The sequence below is a fragment of the Schistocerca americana genome, chromosome 8 (genome assembly GCF_021461395.2).
Source record: "Schistocerca americana isolate TAMUIC-IGC-003095 chromosome 8, iqSchAmer2.1, whole genome shotgun sequence".
In the NCBI taxonomy this organism is placed as follows: domain Eukaryota; kingdom Metazoa; phylum Arthropoda; class Insecta; order Orthoptera; family Acrididae; genus Schistocerca; species Schistocerca americana.
The window spans coordinates 264,971,611-264,990,610 of record NC_060126.1 but is presented as its reverse complement, the minus strand read 5'-3'; the positions used below and the strand labels follow the sequence as shown (position 1 = coordinate 264,990,610).

General features: G+C 44.0%; 1 protein-coding gene and 1 non-coding gene across 4 annotated transcripts in view; one reads left to right on the top strand and one right to left on the bottom strand.

Moving 5' to 3' along the window:
- LOC124545071 (CB1 cannabinoid receptor-interacting protein 1-like) overlaps window positions 1-19,000 on the top strand; it is a 774,949-nt gene that overhangs the window by 290,698 nt on the left and 465,251 nt on the right. The window lies entirely within an intron of this gene.
- Trnat-ugu lies at window positions 2,161-2,234 on the bottom strand. Its single transcript has one exon. It is a non-coding gene; the product is annotated as a tRNA-Thr (tRNA).

Here is a 19,000-nt window from a genome sequence, read left to right as displayed (position 1 = left end):
ACAGTGGTACTCAGGTAGCTCCGTAGTCAAGGAGGGGAATCCTTTTGTGGAAATGAACTATTCCTAGAACGTCTCTGTTGATATATTATGGACTTGGGACAGCGGCTGGTCAAATATTTAACAATGGAATTTAAAACAGCTGTGTAATTGAGATGTTATTTCATTTTCGCAACCAGTTTCTGCAATTCACTATGCCGACTCCAGACCCAGTATGCACCTCTCAAAAATAATCCATATTGGCATATTAGGACAATATATTTCTGGATGTCGTGAATTCGTAGTTTAAGTTGCAGTCAAGTCTTCGAAGGAAGTACCTGAGCCACGAATTGCCGACATCCCGAAACATATGGCCCTACTACGCCAATATCCATAATTTTTTAGAGGTGCATATGCGACCTGAATATGGCATAATGAATTGCCGAAACTGGTAGCGAAAAAAAATCTAAATTGTTCTGCTGTTTGGCGAATTTCATTGTTAAGTATTTGTAGAAGGTTGCGACAGTTGTTTACAGAAAGTTTGTGTCTTCTTCTTCTTCTTCTTAGCGATTATCCCGCGCTGGCAGGGTCTGCTTGTTGACACACCTGCTCCATTTTGGTCTGCCAAGGGCATCTTCATAGATGCATTGATGAATTCCATATCCTCCTTGATACGGTCCATCTATTGCGTCTTTGGCCCGCCACGAGATCGTCAGCCATTTATGTCTATATGCGTAGCTGTTTTTTGGCCACCGAGTCTGCTTTACTGCATATGACGTGTCCGTACCATCTTAACCTGCTTTCCAGTAGTTTGTCTGAGATGGGTTCAACTCCAAGTCGCCGTCGAACGTGGGCGTTTGTTGCATGGTCAAATGGGGTAAGCCCAAGGGACCAACGGAGCACACGCCTTTCTATCGCGTGGAGAGCATTGTCCTGCTTCGTTGTCGTTGGGTGAGCAGGCTCATTATTTGACCAAGTCGAAAAAATAGTGTTAAGTATCTGTCTCACTGTGAAGTATAGTGCAGCATTCAATAAAAATTACATTTGCCCTCCCGTAATAATGTGTAACTTACTTTTTCAAGTCCCCTCATAGATACACAAATGTGCAGCATTTCCGTTTCGTTTTATATCAAACCTGGTACATTCTACAGCAGCGCTCAAGAATGGTACTGTAGTGAACGACACACCCACTCTGACTGCAGTGCTGGGCAAGCCTAGACTTGTCACAGTGAAGGCGCACCCACTAGGACTGCAGTGCGGCCAGGTGTCCCCGGCCGGTCCTAGTTTTGACGGCTTCCAGAGGCATACTAGAGAGATTTTTATACAGCTGTCCAGGGTAAACTCGAACCTTTCTTCGTGTCGGGAGAAATTCTATTGAGTGGTTTCCATAGTCAAAATTCATTCAGTGAGGACCAGCTCGTAGGCACTTCATTCGTTTCAATCTGTTAAAACCCAGCGGCAAGCACGCTTCGACGCACACTTATACAGGATGTTTCAAAGTGATCTTTTTTGATGACGTATATTTCAGAAACGGGACTGGGTATAGAGGTCCCGTTCATGGCATAATAGTTCACACTCTTCAAAAGCTGTTTTGTTTCTTTTCCCTGTCAGTTATTGACTGCCGCCCCGCCAATCAGCTATCACAGCGTGTGTAATGTTTGAAGCAGTCTAAATCTGACACCCAGTCCTGCGGAATCGCATTAAATTGCTTTCTTTGGACGGAAACTGCAGGAACTGTGAGCTCATATCAGATCAGCAGTAGCACACGTTACTGAGGACATGATATGCCGGACATGGAATTGGATTATCGCATAAATAACCTGCGCGCTACAGATGGCGCACACATATAAGATGACCATCCGTCATATCCTACCACCTACCCCCTCTTCTTTGTTTTTTATTTATTTTTTACAGCCATGATTTTTATAACTCTGTCCCGAATTATCCAACAGTCATTCGGGACACCTATTTGTACCGTATTTAACGATAATCAAAGGATTTCTCCCGAATTAAATGTTATTTCAACTGTATCAGCATGCAGGTGCTGAAAGGGTATTTTCCCAAATAGGAAATATGTAGAGCTGTGATAAAACACAGTTTATTGTAAATGAAATGATAATTAAATAGACACCCTAGCTGCAAGCAGGCGTTGATACACTTCATTGGCGACTTGTTGAAAATGTGTGCCCCGACCGGGACTCGAACCCGGTTCTTCTGCTTACATGGCAGACGCTCTATCCATCTGAGCCACCGCGGGCACAGAGGATAGTGCGTCTGCAGGGACTTATCCCTTGCACGCTCCCCGCGAGATCCACATTCCCAACATGTCCACAACACTACATTCGTAGTGCGCCTAATAGATGTTTGCCCATCATACTCATTACTCGTGGCAGATTCATCTACCAAGTCCCGTACGAGTTCGGGCATAGCGTGTGCGTTCGCACAAGAAGGTCAAAGGCCGGGAACCCATATTTTTTTAACTATGTATATGACGGTAGTATCTGTTCCCGAAAGAACAGTTACCGTGGATGACCATGCAGCTTTGCTAGAAATGAAATGATAATTAAATAGACACCCTAGCTGCAAGCAGGCGTTGATACACTTCATTCTATTACTGAAATCAGTACATAATTAAATGAACATGTATACTTGTTATTTTAACTTTGTCATACCCTCTGAGATACGTCTTCACTTATCCCTGGAAGTAGGGCTACGCTCCGAGGGCATACTGTACTATTAAAACACTAGTGTGGTTTCAGCTGAAAGACTCAACACATGGTTCAAAACACAGAAAAACTACTGACTGTTTTCACTTGAAAACAAAGAATGAGTAATTCAATCAACATGGAAAGCTACAACGGTGCCGAATGCTTTCACTCGAAAAAAAAAAATTAGTAACAGTAATCCAACTGGCAAGTAAACCTCCAACCGACTGACTCGACTGTCTTCATTCGGTTGCTCCCACAGACTGGTTTCTCTCAAAAGAGAGAATGAGTACTTCAATCTCCTCGTAAAACTGCAGTCTAATGAGTCTATTGTTATACAACAACCGAGTGAATCGATTGTTTTCATTCGATTGTTGCTGTCACTAGCGGATGTGCGTAGTGCCGAGTAGTCGAGGGAAAGCGAAGTTCTACGCACTGTGATCTATCCTCTAGCACACCGACCTCCTTGATTGCATGAAGTAATTTCAACCTATCTGAGAGGAGAAGTGAAATTCGAGAAGCGAGAGAACGTTTTGGATGTATACTGCGTACAAATTACGAAAGGACCGTTCTTCACACTGTATACCGATTTGGGTAGCAGTGAACACAAATTTTATACATATTTTCGGAAGTCTGCTCGTCACGTTGCCAAGTTCATCGCTAGAATACAAGACAGTCTGACACAATTAGCCCACTCTGCCGCACAGCCGTATGACAGTGCCAGTGGAATGCTTCAGCTGAAATGAAAATATTCCGCTTCGTCTGTGCGTGGTATCCGCAGAACTGTGCACGCACCAATTTGTTTCTAAGTAGTCGAGGTCCACGAGAAAAACATGCCGCGGCGCTTACGTCACGGCGCATGACACTACAGGTCTGACGAGCGCCAGCAGCCGTCTCCGGGGGCAGCGAGTAGCTATTTCACACGAGTTTAATAATTCTCAACTACGCGTTTAAACGCGTTCATGTTCCCGACAGCACACGATAAAGATAAGACCTTTAGTAGATACTTTTTCATTGACATTTTGATTTACAGTTGGCTGTGAACGGTACAGAGCGTTCGCGAATTATGGCGGACAAGGCAACGAAAGTAACGCTACAAGTTCTTTGCGTATTTCTCGTAGGCGCCGCTATGAACCTAACTAGTAGTCCTAAAACGACTTTACTGTTCTTGGTGTATTTAAATTACCTGGCACACAATATTTATAATGACACCAGACATTTTGCAGTTGATGGAGTTATCTGTAACAAAGTACTGCCTGAAATATTACAAATATTTGACAGCATATTGATGCCTTGCCAGAGTTCGCGAGCCACGCCCCCTACCCCACGCCCCCGGCGGAGATGCGAGTCCAGTCCTCCCTCGGGTGTCGGGCATGGGTGCGTGCTGTGTCCTTAGCGTACGTTAGTGTAAGTTAGATTAAGTAGTGTGTAAGCCTAGGGGCCGATGACATCAGCAGTTTGGTCCCATAGGAACTTACCACAAATTTCCAAATGGTTCAAATGGCTCTAAGCACTATGGGACTTAACATCTGAGGTCATTAGTCCCCTAGACTTAGACTAGAACTATTTAAACCTAACTAACCTAAGGACATCACACACATCCATGCCTGAGGCAGGATTCGAAACTGCGACCGTAGCAGCTGCGCGGTTCCGCACTGAAGCGACTAGAACCGCTCGGCCACAGCGGCCGGCACAAATTTCCAATTTCAATCTCATAGATAGCGCTTGGACAAGGTTACACTAATAACAGCGCTCACAGAGTCATTTAAGCAACCACTTCCCCTGCACTCCATACGTGAATGGTGCAGGAAGGAACCTTAGTATGTGGTACAACGGGAAGCGCTTTTGCCATCCACCTCGCAGCGGTTTGCAGAGAACACGTGCAGGTGAAAGGAACGATACCATATATAATTTTACTAACATAATGCTTCAAACGAAATTTTACGTATAAGTAATGGATTTGCAGTGATTGCCATCGTTCGGCCACAGAATATATCTCGTGTAGAAATGGAAATCAGCCTTTGGTCGGGAGGCCCCTTGTGGGGCAGGTCCGGCCGCCTTGGTGCAGGTCTTATTACATTTGACGCCACATTGGGCGACCTGCGCGTCGGATGGGGATGAAATGATGATGAAGACAACACAACACCCAGTCCCTGAGCGGAGAAAATCCCCGACCCAGCCAAGAATCGAACCCAAGCGCGTAGGACGACAATCCGTCACGCTGACCACTCAGCTATCCTACCTGGGTGGACATCACAAGACATCCACTCAAGCTGATCGTTGACTCCTTGAGTCCGTTTTTTCATACGCAGAGCACGCAGCTCTCTGACCTAACATGCTGAGCTACCGTGCAGGCTGCTGTCGGGGCGGACATAGCAGTGTTTATCGATGAACAACCACCTCACTTTCACTTCACTAAATGTGACATTTTTACTATTGCCGATATTACGCTGTTAAATTTATTGGACAAAGTTGATTTGTCCAATACATTGGACGTAGTGCAATAGGAAAATTTTATCAAATGTCGCCTTTCCTCCAATTTATTTCATCAGATCTATTGCCTTGGCATAGATATGATGAAGGAAATCGTTCGTCTTCTGTTTACCACAGCGAGAAATGCAACCGCTTGGAGCGCTAGCACCGCTGCAGCTGTCTGACAGATAATGTTCATCGAAGTGGCTTCGAAATTTACGCGGTGCGTCGCATATACACTGAAATAAATGTCCGAGGCACATGAAGCATCCCGAATACAAAAATTGAATAAGAACAAAGGGGAGTTACTAAAAAAATTGCTGAGACCATTAGCGCTGAAGCACGGCCAGTATGTACCCCGAGAATATAAAGGAGAAAATTTACAATTTTTGTAGAAATAAAAATATTTCGTAATGGCTGTAGTATGCACTAAGCAGTTATTTGCCTTCTGATACTCCTCCATCAGTGCTTTCTATAAATAGCTTCACACGTTTCTGGTATTTTCGTCAGTGTGCGCTGCGGTAATAGAATGCTATATTGTAGACTAGAATAGCTTTTTCCTGCTGCAACAAATCTGTCTTACCGTAAGTCTGTCTTTTGCAGACATATCATTTCTGTGGTGAGTGCCCTCCTTCGTAATATGAGGCGCCACTTTCCTGAGCTTGTTCTGAAATTTTCTCTCGTCCATTCGCAAGTAATTTCCATACGACTTTCAGCTCCGGTAACAAATTTTGTTGTATGCTTTTATCATCTCGCCGCGAAACCCACGGCTTCACCCAAATGCTGCTCTTCCAAATGCGAACACAGTGCAATTGTAATACATCCAGCTGCAGAGCATAGTGACAAGTTAATGTCCGCCGGTCTGAAACTTCGACCAAATATTCCATGAGAGTGTAGCAGCATAGTAGGATCTATGCCAAAGATCATCTATGCCAAAGATCACCTATGCCAAAGATCACCTATGCCAAAGATCACCTATGCCAAAGATCACCTATGTCAAAGATCACCTATGTCAAAGATCACCTATGCTAAAGATCACCTATGCCAAAGATCACCTATGCCATAGATCACCTATGTCAAAGATCACCTATGTCAAAGATAATCATTGTCCAATATTTGATCAAATAGCCCCTTAACATACCTTTATGACTCAAATTCGCACGTAGACTCACGGTTGCTAACTGCGAATACAGTGCGCAACACTGTTAAAGGATCACTTGTTCGAAACCCTGTAATTATATCCCATTGCGTCACATAAGCTTAAAACTTCATTAAAAATATGCGCACAATCTGACTCTCTAATGGTACAAAAGAGTGGCGCCCAGCGACATCGCCCACGGACTCAATGATGCTTCAAACAGCAAGGTGTCGTCACAAGGTAAAAATAAGGACACAGCTTAGAAGTTCTTGCTACGTGGAATATGGATTAATTATGTCACATTGTCACCAAATTTCGCCACAGTTTTGGTGTTTTAGAGCCAAACAGTCTGATTAAAGCCCCAGAAACGAAATTTCTCACGATTGTAAAATGTTTGGTTGACAATTATGAGGGCGTGATAAGTTAGAACTTCGCACCGGGAGCCAAAGAAGCTACTGCCTACTGCACCACGCTCTCCATCGTATTTCATCGCAGTCTCAGTATCATCGAAGTCTCAGTACACTATCATACTGGAGAACTGGATCATTAAAGTCAAGCCGATACGTCAGCCTTAATGAGGACACTTCATTTCGTACTTTCTGCAAAAGCCGAACGTCAGGTTCGATTCCCGGCTTGGTACCCTTTCAGTAAATTAATAGGATTCGAATTAGTGTATATTGCCCTTACGAGTGGAGCAATGCATATGCATGGAGTGATTAGCACACAAATACGGTGGCGCCGTTTAGACGTGATTCCCGTGTAATCACCTCCCGTAGTCGGTTTTTGAGAAGGATTTTACGCCAGAGGTTAATTAACGGATTTGATTGTGTGTGTAACTATTAAGAACTAAAAGTATCATAAAACTTTTTTACCTACGTGTATCACGTCAGTTATTTTCTGCTAGCGTTCCGAGCTCTATATAATTCATAAAGAGAAGGCTCTGACGTGTGAGAGGTGTCACACAAATGCATTAATTTTTTTGCTTTGTTTAACAACGCATCGCTAATATTTTCCTCTTGCCGATTCAGAGGAGTTCTAAAATAAGTGCAGCTACAAGAACAACCGTTATAACACCTATCATCCGTTACATGAGCGTCACTTTAAATAGCGTTGCTGGAATCGAGCGTTTGTGTTCATCGTATCACGACGCGTATTTTTCATTACACAAATGAAGATAAGTTTTGGTTACTGTGGGCGCCAAAGCCATAAGTTTATTGAATGAAGGTGACATTATTCCACTGAGGGCTTTTATTTAGACCTTTTCTTCGTTAGATTACCATTTTCGGATTTTTTTAGCCATTTATGAGAGTGTACTCCATACGCATGAACAGGCAACTTTTCACATTATTTTTACTGTTCGTGTCGATTTGCAAGTTATATGCTTCGTCTAGGTTTGCCAGCCTAAACGGAACAATGGTAGCTTCGTGGAATCCAAGTTAAGTTTCCCGCAACTCATTACTGAACAAGTTCCTGCATGCAACATGATTCATTTACTAAAGAGGTGTGGTGGATTTTTTTCTGGCGTTGCCCAGTACAAATTACATATGAATTACTCACAGCACAATTTCATTAAGAAAGTTCGTTGCGGCCTTGTAATTCATTAGCATGAATAAATGCTTTATTTACTGACAATGTCTATTCACTAACCCAGTGCTGTAACTTAAATTTAGGGTAAAGTTAGATTATAAATTGCCGGTAACTGATACTCGAGCTTCACATGATTTGATTTTTCTAAGACACTGTTGTATTACAGAATCTTAAAAAGTTGCAGTAGAACAAATAGAAGAAATGTTTTTCTGATTTTTATAACCGTTATGTAATATTATTTGACGCAGCACAGTTCCTCGCGAAGTCTATTAATATTTACGTAAGCAATCACAAGTGGAAAAGAAAATTTAAATATCCCTGAGGCGCATAGGAAGTGGTAATCACGTGATTTGTTATTTTGACGGCGGCTCCACGGTCGTCAGGAAAGAAACGCGGCACAGCTACCTTCATTTAAATAATCGATGGTCGAAAATAATCTCTGTCTGCTCTTCCTGGTCAGTAATTACCTTATAAATAAATCATGGCGCCGACATACACGGCAAAGTTTTCATTCTGCTAAATAACAATTTTGGGTTATAAACCCTTTGATATTTTTGAGTCTGTAGACCTTTTCAGCGGCCAAGTGCCGAAGTAAACTTCTTACGTACTTGATATGGACATGAAGGGATACAGGATTGATGACATTCTCCGAAAAGCACTAAAACTATGTGACCTCGTAACATTTTTGTATATTCTTTGTTCAACATGTATTCTATTAGACCTCTGCGTCAGTGGCAGGAAATCATAAAAGGTATGAAGTATTCATACCTTCCGAAGACTACTACTGCCGCTGCTACTGTTACAAAAGCGAATGTATGTGCTCCATCGTTGAACCCATCTGTCCCAATCAAAAACTGTCAGTGACGCATCATCGTATCACTCATCGGCAGCCACTGTCGCCTCTTCCTTGCCCTCAAGTCTTTGTCCCTGGCGATTTCTCTTCATTGGACCAACTGGGACGAATATGAGGCCAGCCCAATATGCCGATGACCTGATTTCTAACCATACAAGCATGCAGGCTGTCACGTTTAACTTAATACACTCTAAAAGAAAAGGAAACAGCGCATCACGAAGGAATTATTCAAATGGAATGGAAATTGGTAAATGCGATATACATGCACAGAAAACGAAATCATTACAGGTTCCGTAAAACTGGATGATTAATTGAAGAGGAAATGTAGTATCGATAGTTCCGATGCCACAGCGTAGGTTGGCACTACGAGAGCGGACGATCTACAGGAGACCGACGACAGCGCGCTCTAGCCATGGAAGTAGAATAAGGGGAGATGGCGCTACAGACTTACGCTGTATGTTGTTTTGAAGCCAGTGGGCGGGGCCTGCCGCCATCTTGGATCCCCCATAAAATTGGCACACGATTGTTTAAAATTGCTTCTTGTTCGTTATTTCTGTCGTGTGCACGCGATATTTGTTTTATATAGTAAATGTTACACTGTTTTAGTGAACAACGCAGCATAAGGAACGCAACTTCAAGCGTTTTTCTGGTCTTAGATGCGTATTCGATACAGTAATACGACACGAAAATATGACGCTTCTGGCCTCATTACTATAATTCCTTTTTGTTTATACGCTTCGGATAACCGAGAAGAGAAGTATGTGCTATGAAAATAGTGCTTTCGTAATCCATTTCTATTCACTTTCATGGTGTTTGTGTCGATAATTGATAAAGCCAGAACTCCAAAAGCAATGATTGATAGTTTAGAGGCACCGATTTGTATTCGTTGCATTTTGAAGTGAAATGCAAATTTTTAAAAAATGGTTCAAATGGCTCTGAGCACTATGGAACTTAACTTCTGAGGTCATCAGTCCCCTAGAACTTAGAACTACTTAAACCTAACTAACCTAAGGACATCATACACATCCATGACCGAGGCAGGATTCGAACCTGCGACCGTAGCGGTCGCGCAGTTCCAGACTGTAGCGCCTAGAGCCGCTCGGCCACCCTGGCCGGCTGCAAATTTTATATGTTCAAGTTTGCAAGAAACGTATTTCCTCTGGTGTCCCATAGATGTATGCAGGGATGATATAAACAAGCCAGCTATCATGTCAACAAAGTGAAAGATTCGTTAAATTACGAAGGAAAAGAACTGAATTTAAGATTGTCAGGCCCATTGTTGTTTACACATCTGCTTTGTTTTTAAATTGTACCTACCAAGGGACGTTCAGTGTGGCAAATAACAGCAATGTACAGTGTAACATGAAAACACAGTGATTAATGTAAATGTCTAAATAGCCTGGGCTTAGATAGGTAACTTTGCTTTAACAAATATGTAACCCTCTAAGTACTTATAATTTAAGCACTGTAACAGGTGTTCCACACATTTTACTTAACATTTAATTAACTACATGCAGTTACATTACTTTTATATTAAATTTTTGCATTTTAAAACAGTAGTCACTATTTCCAGGATATTTCTTGCTAGGACTTTTCAGTTACTTGGGAATAACCAAACAATGAAATGCAAGTGTATTGCTCACTTCCAGAGAGCTCTTTTGCGTTAGATTGATAGGAAATCTAAAGTCAAATCTCGGAAATAAAACCACACTGTAAAATTTCACAGTGCATCAGAATTTCAAGTATATGTAAGATAATAGCGCTTAAATAAGTCTACTTACGAATGAAATGTGGTTTGTTTAAACTTTAGACTACAATCAGAACTAGTACACCCGTAAGCGATGCAAGCAGGCATTTTTATCAGAACGCTTCACGACTACACGGAATCAAACCACAAGAAGCGAATGTTTTGGGGTAGCTAACATGGCGGACCTTCACTTGGGTCGGCTTCAAGTTTGTGACGTCATGACAACTCCATGGCTCTAGCCGACGCTGTGCAGCTCTACGAGGGCCGCTCCACTGTCGCCCGGTTCATGAAGAGCAGACGGCCGAGAACCATCACTTTAGCTTAACTTGCAATTGATACTTTGTTATCTGGACTTTGGCTGCACACCTACGTGCTCCTCTGTACAAAGATACGTATTCAGTTGTATATGGTCATAGACCAGTAAAAAAAACCTCTTGTACTTTACTCGCAGTAGCGACGTGCTTTACCTCACCTGCTCCTACTCGCTTCCTTTCATTCGCCATCTTTGTCAGATTACAGGAGCAGACCCACGCTCCACCTTCCAGGCGGGATACAAAACAGGAAAAGCTTCACAAGTAGAGCAAGTCAATACAATTTGGCCCACTTGTTGGCCTTATGCAAGCAGTATTCTACATCTACATTTATACTCCGCAACCCACCCAACGGTATGTGGCGGAGGGCACTTAACGTGCCACTGTCATTGCCTCTCTTTCCTGTTCCAGTCGCGTATGGTTCGCGAGAAGAACGACTGCCGGAAAGCCTCCGTGCCCACTCGAATCTCTCTAATTTTACATTCGTGGTCTTCTCGGGACGTATAAGTAGGGGGAAGCAATATATTCGATACCTCATCTAGAAACGCACCCTCTCGAAACCTCGACAGCAAGCTACACCGCGATGCAGAGCACCTCTCTTGCAGAGTCTGCCACTTGATTTTGCTAAACATCTCCGTAACGCTATCACGCTTATCAAATAACCCTGTGACGAAACGCGCCGCTCTTCTTTGGATCTTCTCTATCTCCTCTGTCAAGCCGACCTGGTACGGATCCCACACTGATGACCAATACTCAAGTATAGGTCCAACGAGCCTGCCCGGTTGGCCGTGCGGTGTAACACACGGCTTTCCGGTCGGGAAGGAGCACCTGGGCCCCGGCACGAATCCGCCCGGCGGATTTGTGTCGAGGTCCGGTGAACCGGCCAGTCTGTTAATGGTTTTTAGGCGGTTTTCCATCTGCCTCGGCGAATTTGGGCTGGTTCCGCTTATTCCGCCTCAGTTACACTATGTTGGCGATTGCTGCGCAAACATGTTCTCCACATACGCCTACACCACCACTACTCCACCACGCAAACATAGAGGTTACACTCGTCTGGTGTGAAACGTTCCCTGGGGGGTCCACCGGGGGCCGAACCGCACAGGGGCGGCGGAGGGGTGAAGTGGACTGCGGTAGTCGTCGTGGGGTTGTGGACCACTGCAGTTGCGGTGGGGACGAAGCCTCTCCGTCGTTTCTAGGTCCCCAGTTAACATACAATACAATACAATAGGTGGAACGAGCGTTTTGTAAGCCACCTCCTTTGTTGATGGACTACATTTTCTAAGGACTCTCCCAATGAATCTCAACCTGGCACCCGCCTTACCAACAATTAATTTTATATGATCATTCCACTGCAAATCGGTCCGCACGCATAGTCCCAGATATTTTACAGAAATAACTGCTACCAGTGTTTGTTCCACTATCATATAATCATACAATAAAGGGTCCTTCTTTCTATGTATTCGCAGTACATTACATTTCTCTCTATTAAGGGTCAGTTGCCGCTCCCTGCACCAACTGCCTATCCGCTGCAGATCTTCCTGCATTTCGCTGCAATTTTCTAATGCTGCAACTTCTCTGAATATTGCAGCATCATCTGCGAAATGCCGCATATAACTTCCGACACTATCTACTAAATCATTTATATATATAAAGTGATAGAGTGGTTTGGTATTCTCCTGAGAGATCTCGTGCCAAATTCTGTCCAATTGACGCGCTAGATCGTCAAAATCCCGAGATGGTTGTAGGGTCCTACACATAATGCTCGAAACGTTCTCTATTGGGGAGAGATCCGGCGACCTTGCAGGACAAGTCAGTGTTTGGAAGCACGAAGACACGCAGCAGAAACTCTCACCATGTGCGGGCGGGCATTATCTTGCTGAAATATAAGCACAGAGTGGCTTACCATGAAGGGTAACAAAACGTGGCGTAGGGTATCGACGACGTACCCCCCTACTGTAAGGGTGCCGTTGATGAAAATCAGAAGGTTCCTGCTCTGAAATGAAATGCCACTCCAGACTATCGCTCCTGGTTGTTGTCAGACTGTATGGCGGGCTGTTACCTACTGCCATCCGAAGCGTCTCCAGACACTTTTCAAAAAAAAAAAAAAAATGGCTCTGAGTAGTATGGGACTTAACTTCTGAGGTCATCAGTCCCCTAGAACTTAGAACTACTTAAACCTAACTAACCTAAGGACATCACACACATCCATGCCCGAGGAAAGATTCGAACCTGCGACCGTAGCGGTCGCGCGGTTCCAGACTGTAGCGCCTAGAACCGCTCGGCCACCCCGGCCGACACACGTCTTCGGCCCGGCATCTCATTGATTGGAGTAGAACTGTCTTCAGGGATGGGCCCCAATGACCAACGAAAACTTACGAGGGGCGTTTGAAAAGTTCGTGCAAAAATAAAAACTACTTAAGTGTTTGGGGCAGGCCTTTCTTATTTTTCGACATAGTCTCCTTTCAGACTTATACCCTTCGTTCAACGCTGTTCTAATTTGTTGATATTGTCCAAGTCTGCAAAATAGCTATTGGTTGCCGCAATCACCTACTCGTTTGAATAAAATCTTTGTCCCGCCAGCCATTTCTTCAAATTGGGGAACAAATAGTAGTCGGAGGGAGCCAAGTCTGGAGAACAGGGGGGATGTGAAACGAGTTGAAATTCTATTTTCATTAATTTTGCGACCACAACTGCTGAGGTGTGTGCTGGTGCATTGTCGTGATGGAAAAGGACGTTTTTGGCGGCCAATCGCCGGCGTTTTTCTTGGAGTTCGGGTTTGAACCTGTGATAGTTTTACCCTTTCCCAGACAGTCGGTGAGGATTATCCCTTGCGAATCCCAAAAGACACTCGCCATAACCTTCTCGGCCGAAGGAATGGTCTTCGCCTTTTTTAGGTGCAGATTCTCTCTTGGTAACCCATTGCTTAGATTGTTGTTTGGTCTGAGGAGTATAGTAATGTATCCATGTTTTATCCACAGTGACGAAACGACGCTTTAAGTCCTGCTGATTCTTCCTGAACAGCTGCAAACCATCCTTGCAACACTTCACACGATTCCGTTTTTGGCCAAGAGTGAGCAATCGCAGAACCCATCTCGCGGATAGCTTGCTCATGACCAAATGTTTATGCAAAATATTATGTACCCGTACATTCGAGATGCCCACAGCACTAGCAATCTCAGGTGCCTTAACTCTTCTGTCATCCATCATTATATCATGGATTTTATCAATCATTTCTGGAGTCGTAACCTCCACAGGGCGTCCAGAACGTTGAGCATCACTTGTGCCCATATGGCCACTCCGAAAATTTTGAAACCACTCATAAACTGTTGTAATCGAAGGTGCAGAGTCACCGTAAAGTACATTAAGCTTCTCTTTTGTCTCTTGAGGCGTTTTACCTTTCATGAAGTAATGTTTAATCACCACACGAAATTCTTTTTCGTCCATTTCCTAACAATCACTCGACTTCCTGATTCACACGAATGCCAAACACAAAGAAATAAACCAGTATGGCTGAAACTTGGTGTGCGTTCTTTTCTAAGATGCTACTAACTAAACATGACCTCGATACGCGCCGTTGGTGCCATCTCTCAGACTTTGCACGGACTTTTCAAACGCCCCTCGTATACGGAGACACCCCAGATAGCGGTGGGATGCCAGCCTTACTGTCGCCCTGCCACACGGCCCGACAACCAGGAGTCAAGGTCTGGGGCGCCATTTATTTTGTTAACAGGATTCCATTGGTTATCTTTCGCCGCACAGTTCCAGCTCAGCGGTACGTCGACGGTGTTCTACGCCGTGTTACTATGGCCATAGCACAGTTTTAGAGTAAGGGTGCAGACTGTGACACATCTGTGAGCGTATATCGTCTCGCCCACTCGCTGCCTATCCGTGACAGTGGCCACCGTTAGGGCCTTCCACTTTGCTGTGACAGAATCGTCAGAAAAAAGTGAAAAAGTGATCGTACATCGGACGTTTTTACGTAACACCTGCTTTGTTTAACCTTTAAAGGGAGTGGAAGGGCTGACCCAATAGAGTGAACATTTAAATTCCAATGTGTTCATTAACTGCCAAAAACAGTCTCACAGGCCGGCCAGCGTGGCCGAGCGGTTCTAGGCGCTACAGTTTGGAAGCGCGCAACCGCTACGGTCGCAAGAATGGTTCAAATGGCTCTGAGCACTATGGGACTTAACAGCTGTGGTCATCAGTCCCCTAGAGCTTAGAACTACTTAAACCTAACTAACCTAAGGACATCACACACATCCATGCCCGAGGCAGGATTCGAACCTGCGACCGTAGCAGTCGCGCAGTTCCGGACTGCGCGCCTAGAACCGCGAGACCACCGCGGCCGGCGCTACGGTCGCAGGTTCGAATCCTGCCTCGGGCATGGATGTGTGTGCTGTCCTTAGGTTGGTTAGGTTTAAGTAGTTCTAAGTTATAGGGGACTGATGACCACAGAAGTTAAGTCCCATAGTGCTCAGAGCTATCTGAACCATTTGAACAATCTCACATGAAAATTGACAGACGCCACTCAGGCAAAATTATTTACGAAACACTCATTACAAATTAATAAATCATTAGCCAACGATCTCTCAAACACTGAGAAATGCGACCAAGGATGAATTTAACCACAACTTTAACGAAACAACTCTGGTTAAGACACGTTATTTAAGACCCTTTCAATTCCAATACTTTAACATTACATCTAAAATAACAGTGGACACACTGCGTCAATTTTAACTCGAATACTTAGAACATATTTATTAAAACGTAACTTGGACAATCTTGCAAATTACTAGACGAGAGAACCTTGCAGAGCGAACCACGAAATTATTCAAATGCCCGTTGGCTTGTAAGATGGGCTTTTAGGTCATAGAAAGTTACTACTTTGTACAATCATAAATGTGTAACAACAGAAGTAAGGCCCAAGCTAGTAAGGCCGAAGTTTAACCACGAACGGTGGAGCCGACTGAGGGAAGTAATACTTAACTTCGAACAAAGACGTGGCTCCGTTTGTAGACCGACATCGAGTAGGCCACCGAAATGTGAACCCAGCAAACGCTACACACGAGTTCAGGCGAAGTCCACCGCCCCTAATCCAAACTGCTCTTTCCCGCTGCCGTTGCCCGCAGCCTCAGCCTACTGAAACACAGACCACCCCGACAACAGGAGGCCAAAAAACTTCTCTTAACTTTAAGATTCAAGATTGACCAGTAAATTAACACTATAAAATCAAGGCTAAACAACAACTAATTTCACTCGCAGGTCCTTTCTTTAAGTGAAACAGTACCTGATAAACAAACGCTAAGAGTGAGAAATGAACTGGCTCACGAGAACTGACACTCACTAGAACTTCATGACACACATATTGGGCACCTTAAGTGGGCCTGCAAAGCTCAACACGGTAACCTTTAGAAATAAAAACTCAGATTGCCCGCAGAGGACATATTGACATGGAGTAACCGATATCGTAAGCAAATTAAACACTTGCTAAAAATAGACAATGAACTAACATTCTGCAAATACGTCAACATTATGCGAAAGCAGAGCACACGCTTAGTAAGAGGTATCAAATGAAATCGAACACACACAATGCGTCCGGCAACGTCTTGCTATACCGAGAGCGATAACAATCACAGTTAACTAAGCGCTCTTAGTAATTAGATTACTTAACTGGATGTCTTGATGCTGGGGCGATTTTGCGAAGATGTCAGACCATCACTTCGCAAGACCCTAACAGCGTGCCCCTCCAAGGAAGCGCGCACATCCACAGCTCACGAGGTCGCCGGAGAAGGAACAGCGCCGGCCAACTCGCACCGCCTCCAATATAACCACGTGATAACCGCCGCCCGGCCTCAGGCAAGCCGTCTTCGCTTCTGCCCGCCAGCCAATCGCCGACTCGCAAACCGCCGTCTTCCGTTCTCAAAGCGTTGTTCCCCTTACTCGCGGTCGGCACTCGGTTATATCCCGAGCCGGCCCAAGCCCCAAGACAAAGCTCTGTGCTAGGAAATCGATCGTACTCATGCCGGCCGTTGTGACCGAGAGGTTCTAGGCGCTTCAGTCTGGAACCGCGCAACCGCTACGGTGGCAGGTTCGAATCCTGCCTCGCGCATGGATGTGTGTGATGTCCTTAGGTTAGTTAGGCTTAAGTAGTCCTAAGTTCTAGGGGGCTGATGACCTCAGATGTTAAGTCCCATGGTGCTCAGAGTCATTTGAACCATTTTTTTTTTTTTTTTATCGGTCTCATGTCAGGGTACTACTGGCGCCGTCTCAGTACAACTTTCGTTATTTCATTGTTTCGTGATCTGAAAATTGTCACTAACGTCAGAACTTCATAACTTTTCTGCACTGGAGCGAGCGATAGTTATCTAAAGGAAATCGGAAAATAGGTAATAATAGGCAATGTATGCAGCAGAATCCCTGACGACGGATAGGAAACGTCTAACAAAGAAGCTGGAAGCCAATGAAAGAAAGATCGGAAGGAAGTTGTTAGATGCAAGAAGAGAGAATGACAACAATGAACTACACTCGCATTTGAAAAAACTGACACACCCACTTAATTCGAAAAAGGTTGGATTGCTTTCTTTGGACACACAGTAGCAATGAGCCTGAGAGTACATTGAGCAAGAGGATTTTTTCCTATTTTCTGGACAAAGACCATTGGGCTGCTGCATACTGCGGTTGAGTTGGTCTTTGAAAATAGAGATCACAACGGATGATACCCGGGAATGACATCCTATTCAAAAAGTCATATGGAACAAAAAAATGGGTCAAATGGCTCTGAGCACTATGGGACTTAACATCTGCGTTCATCAGTCCCCTAGAACTTAGAACTACTTAAACCTAACTAACCTAAGGACATCACACACATCCATGCCCGAGGCAGGATTCGAACCTGCGACCGTAGCAGTCGCGCTGTTCCAGACTGAAGCGCCTAGAACCGCTGGGCCACTACGGTCGGCCATTTGGAACACATTAATATTTTAAAGAAAATCCAAACTGACAGGCATGGACTGAAGAAAGATAGGAGGCGTACAGAAAACTAATGGGAGAATACTCATAGCTGCCAGTGCTAGGTTTACACTCGGCAATTCAGTTTATGGTGTGTGGTGAAAGCCTCTTCGTGTCCCACTGTCAAGTCCCCCATTTTCTATATCAGTCGCGAATAAAGCACGGGAAGAACTATTCTTATTAGGTCTCTATGTAAGCTTGAATTTCTCTAATTTTTACCTTCACGATCTTTTCGCGAAGTGTACGTCGGAGGAAACAATATATCGGTTAATTCCTCTAGAACCGTACGCCCTTGGGTTTTAACATTCAGCCGTGAAATTTTTATGCTTCTAGCTGCCTATAAGAAACCATTAACTGAGACAATGCGAAACTTTCGTATTTTGACTTCCAATGCGTATAGATGTGTAAGCTTCGTGCAGTGTCTGCTAAGTTTACAGTTCTGACCTTTTAGATGTGATTGCAGTATAACGGTATAAACTTTATGCGTTCTTTTTATATTCTAACGTCTAATACAGAACATTTATACAGTCTTTTAACTGCACAACATCGCTACGTATGTTAATATATGAGCAACAGCGGAAACGTAGCTCTTCTGTGCCAGCACAGCAATAAGATGAGCTGGAAGGAAACACGCTGCTTTTCACGTTACGTAAGAGCCATAAAACCATTAACTAGTAATCGCATCACGCGAGCTGCAATACGTGTACAAGTAAAGGTACTTAAAATTTTTGAATAGGCAGGTGGGATGTGAAGGCTCAGTAAGGATTAACTTGAAACCTATCGTCATTTAGTACGTATTAACCGTGAACGACTAACACGAATAGAATTAGAAAAAATGGCTCTGAGCACTATGGGGCTTAACATCTATGGTCATCAGTCCCCTAGAACTTAGAACTACTAAAACCTAACTAACCTAAGGACAACACACAACACCCAGTCATCACGAGGCAGAGAAAATCCCTGACCCCGCCGGGAATCGAACCCGGGAACTCGGGCGCGGGATAGAATTAGAAAATATGAATTCCCTGCATTGACGGTCTTAGTTATTTCTAATTACTGTAATTTGAATATAAAGCAGAAAGCTCACGAAATGAACATTTTTGACAAAACTTCCTCTTACATCTCCATCTATACTCTGCAAACAATTGTGAAGTGCACGGCACAGTTACGTCCCACTGTACCATATATTAGGGTTTCTTGCTG